The sequence below is a fragment of the Peromyscus eremicus genome, chromosome 13, assembly GCF_949786415.1.
Source record: "Peromyscus eremicus chromosome 13, PerEre_H2_v1, whole genome shotgun sequence".
NCBI lineage: Eukaryota > Metazoa > Chordata > Mammalia > Rodentia > Cricetidae > Peromyscus > Peromyscus eremicus.
Window position 1 is genome coordinate 31,621,743 of NC_081429.1, and position 5,133 is coordinate 31,626,875.

Sequence of the window (5,133 nt, forward strand, 5' to 3'; positions counted from 1 at the left end):
TTGCTCCTCCTCTTCTTCTGTTTATGATGCAACATCTAGAATGTGACTTGTAGGTACAGAATTTTTGAGATAATCCCTCATTTTTTTGATCCTCGATTTTTTTTTTTTGTTTGTTTGTTTTTGGTTTTTCGAGACAGGGTTTCTCTGTGTAGCTTTGCGCCTTTCCTGGGACTCACTTGGTAGCCCAGGCTGGCCTCGAACTCACAGAGATCCGCCTGCCTCTGCTTCCCGAGTGCTGGGATTAAAGGCGTGCGCCGCCACCCGGCTGTTTTATTTTTAATTTACAAGTTATTTAATATATATAATATATATAATATATATATATATATTGTTTTTTCGAGACAGGGTTTCTCTGTGTAGTTTTGGTGCCTGTCCTGGATCTTGCTCTGTAGACCAGGCTGGCCTTGAACTCACAGAGATCCACCTGGCTCTGCCTCCCCGAGTGCTGGGATTAAAGGCGTGGGCTACCACCACCCAGCAAATATGTTGATTTTTAAAAAGAAGAAGTAGGCAAAGAGGCTACTTCATCATCTTCCAAATCCAGTGTGTGAGCAATCACTTTGCTTCCATTTGCCTCTGGCTACTCTAGTCTATAGGCCACATGACAAAAGGAAACAGGGAATAAGGATTTGCTAAGTGCCTCTGAAGCCCAGAGAGTGAAGGTGTTTGTGAAAACATGGATACCTATGTCGCAGTAGGATTCACCTCTCCATGGGTTTGTGGCTGTTATGTGTTATGGCTCTTTGGTCTTATCATTTCTGTATGACAGCTTTCCTTTCAGTGTGGTTGGGCCCAAGCTCATGCATTTTCATTAGCTAACCACTTAGTTTAATACACATATACCTCTTACCTATAACCCTTCAACGCATTGATTGCCATGTGAAATCTTTTCAAAAAGAGATAAATATAAATGTGTGCTGTACTAAATAGGTGAAACTGGTTTACTTATAAGACCTATTCTTCTCCAATGACTAGAATTAGCCATGTTCATTCCCCCTGCCACCTAATGAGATAGATAGGCATGTAACCTATTCTTGGCCAATGAACCATGGCACTGTCTCCACAGTCTGCCTCTGGGAACGATTCCCTGCTCACAGCACCTCTAAGAGTTTGTTTCTTTTTAACATTGCTGCTGCCGTTGTTGCTGTTATAGCAGTGGCGGCCACCACTGCTACTGTTTCTGGGATTACCATTTCATAATTGGCTACTACAGCTAGCACAGTGGAGACCCTGGCAGCAAAAGTAGCTACCACAGTTAGTTAATCTTTCATTCTATTGGGCATGATAAATTTAATTCAATAGTTATACACAATTCGATTGGCTTTGAAAATTATAAATTTATAAACTCAAGTTCCATTTGCTTTTGGGATACTATCTTACAAGGACTCCAATTTGCAGTAAGGCTCGTTAAGGAAGGGAATGGCTCAGTTGCCTTTAGCCTACTGGCTATGGGTAGGTTAGGACTTTTGTTGGTCTTTTATGTGTCAAACACACAGATTGCAAGCCCAGCGCCACTTTGAGATCTTTGGCAGCAGTTAATTCTGCAGCTCACACACGATTAAGCCTGTATGATAATGAGTATTCAAAGACAGGTAATGCCTGGGGGGCGCTCATCAACCTAAGACAGAGCGCCTGTGTGGCCTGGGCAGGCGTCTCCATGACGGGTAAGGTGACCTGCTGATGTCCCACGCAACCTAAGTCAGAAGCTCATTTATTAGTAAAAAGGGGACCTGTAGGTCCCTGGCCCCCGTTTTGGGTAACTGTTGCCTTGCTTGCTGACCGTGACCTTGATATCCTCCCTATGTTAATTCCCTACCAGGTTTCAACCTCCTGAATGCTTAAGGGAAGTTCCTTGTCTGTGTATCCTGCATAATGGGTGTTAACAGCTTAGATGCAAGATTGTAAAACATCGGTAGCGAACTTCTGCCCTCTGGGGTTCTCCCATTGTGCTGTAAGCCTGTATTTAAGACCTCCTCCCTGAATCCCAGCACTTGGGAGGCAGAGGCAGGTGGATCTCTGTGAGTTCGAGGCCAGCCTGGGCTGCAGAGTGAGTTCCAGGAAAGGCACAAAGCTACACAGCGAAACCCTGTCTCAAAAACAAACAAACAAACAAAAGATTAAAAAAAAAAGTTTGTTGCTTTTCTTCCTTTTAGCCCAGTGGTTCTCAACCTTCCTAATGCTTTGACCCTTTAATACAGTTCCTCATGTCATGGTGACTCCAACCATACAGTTATTTTGTTGCTACTTCAAAGCTGTAATTTTGCTACTGTTATGAATAGTAATGTAAATATCTGATATGCAGAATATGTGATTTTTGACCCCCAAAGGGGTTGTGACCCACAGCTTGAGAACCACTGCTCTAGCTTCAAATGAAACATACTGGGCTCTAGCTTATAAATGTTACATATCGTGACTATAGCTGCCTTGCCTCCAGCCAATGGAGGAGGCTAAGGCTCCCAAAACTGCCACAAACTTGACCTAGAACCTCAATGTACTACATCTGGGTTGCAAGCTAACTCTGGGCTTCTTTTATGCAAGGCAATGATCTGGTTGTTCTTACATGAGACAAAGATGGGTTTTCTTCCTTGCTGTGAAAAACAGTTTAGCTGATTCAGATACATTATACTTTTCTTTTCTTTTCTTTTTTTTTTTTTTTTTTTTTTTTTTTTGGTTTTTCGAGACAGGTTTTCTCTGTGTAGCTTTGCGCCTTCCCTGGAACTCACTTGGTAGCCCAGGTTGGCCTTGAACTCACAGAGATCCGCCTGGCTCTGCCTCCCGAGTGCTGGGATTAAAGGCGTGCGCCACCACCGCCCAGCTACATTATACTTTTCAAAGACAATATTAATAGTTAAGAATCATCTAGGGGGCTGGTGAGATGGCTCAGCAGTTAAGAGCACTGGCTGTTCTTCCAGAGGTCCTGAGTTCAATTCCCAGCAACCACATGGCAGCTCACAACCATCTGTAATGAGATCTGGCGTCCTCTTCTGGCATGCAGGCAGAACACTGTATACATAATAAATAAATAAATAAATAAATAAATCTTTAAAAAATAATCATCTAATTTGATGTATTGTCTATGGGTACTCATCTACTCTATAGCTGTTATATAACCATATAATTGATCATTTTCTTTGTGTTCCCAGAAACACCAGTTATACATAAAAGAGTTTGTTGGCTTGTTTTATTTTCAAACCTTCTCCATACCTACCCATAGCGACATAACATGAAGTGGTAGCTGTGTAACTTCATCTAAAACAGAGGTGGATAAGTTGCTCAAACAAAAAGAAGGAAGGGAAGAAGAGAGGAAGGGAGAAAGGGAGCAAAGAAGGAAGGAAGGAGAGAAGGAAGGAAGATAGGTCAGACTGAGCTATCTTCTTCACAATAGAGATGGAAAGTACTTTAGGGTGCTGGAGATATGGCTCAGCGGGTAAGAGAACTTGCTGTGCAGTCGTGATAACCTGAGAAGCTGAGGAGCAGGTGACAATGAATGAAGGTCATCCACTTCATTACTGCCGCTGCCCCTGAATGTTCGACTACCTGTGTCCTTTAGTCATCTACTCACGATTTGAGGAATGGATCTGATTACCTGTATCATCTATATACATCCTTATACAGAAGCACCAGTCAAGCCACTGTGGTTAACATGGTTGGAAATGATAACTGCTATCCACTAAGACCGCCCCCAGTCAGAAATTCCCCTTAGAACAAAAGACTGGTAAGCTAATAAGAAACATGCCCATGGGCAGTGGTGGTGCACGCCTTTAATCCCAGCACTCAGGAGACAGAGCCAGGCGGATCTCTGTGAGTTTGAGGCCAGCCTGGTCTGCAGAGAGAGAGCCAAGACAGGCACCAAAACTACACAGAGAAACCCTGTCTCAACACCCCCCACCCAAGAAAAAAAAAGAAACATGCCCTTCCCCCAAGAACAAATACCACTGTTATCACTGTCATAATTAATTTAAGCAAACGTGTAGCCACCTTAACAATCCAATCATCTGAAGTAGTTTTTCTAAGAAAACTGTAGGTTCATATAGGGATAGGTACTTTTCAATGAGAATGTCAGCCACAGAGAAATGCCACTGTTGATAGACTCATACATAAAAATTCTTGTGTTTTTTTTTTAACCCCGTTAAATGTAAAGTCTGATTCATCTTAAAAAGATGTCCATGTTGCCACCATCTCAGAACAGCCCATTCAGAGGATCCTTTATTCCAAAACCAGCCACGAAAGAATGACAGGATCCAGAATGTGGTGGCATAAAGTCACCTTTTCTCTCTGTTTCATTGTACTAACTGGGGCTAGACGTGGCTCTGTTGGTCTTGATGTGTTTTCATCCATTCCTGTTAATTCTTTTCTACCAGGGCTGCTTTCATTCATTCACTCACGACTTCTACCAGGTCTACAAAGAAGAATTCAGCATACGGCTTCACTCTGAACAAGACAGACAAGAGCTTGAAGAAGTCTAAAGATAATGCTATTTTATTACACTTATTGGTGGGCTAGTTTATACAATTACTAAATGTAGCATAAAATTTATACTATTTGCTTTTATGGCTCTCTGGCACCGTGCTCTATCTTCAACTCCAAAATTACCTTACAAACAATGAGCTGATGAATTACAAATTTCAACATATACTTTAGCTGTCATGAATGAAAATAGTGCAGAATATAATTGTCCCCCGGAGGCTTCTTGGGATGGTTACTGTTAAAATGCTATCGGTAAGAGAAAATTATTTTCCTTCAAAATAAAATCATGTGGAAGCTAGCATGATGGTTCAACAGGTAAAAGAGCACCTGCCATACAAGCCTGGTGATCTGAGTTTGAACCCCAGAATCCACGTAAAGGTGAAGGAGAGAGCTGACTCAATAAGTTGTCCTCATCTCCACATATACACTATAGCATATGTCCATCCCTCACATGCTAATAAGTAAGTTTTTTTTAAAAAAAACGGGTGGCTGCTGGGCGGTGGGGGCACACGCCTTTAATTCCAGCACTCGGGAGGCAGAGCCAGGCGGATCTCTGTGAGTTCAAGGCTAGCCTGGGCTACCAAGTGAGTTCCAGGAAAAGGTGCAAAACTACACAGAAAAACCCTGTCTCGAAAAACCAACCAACCAACCAAACAAACAAAACAA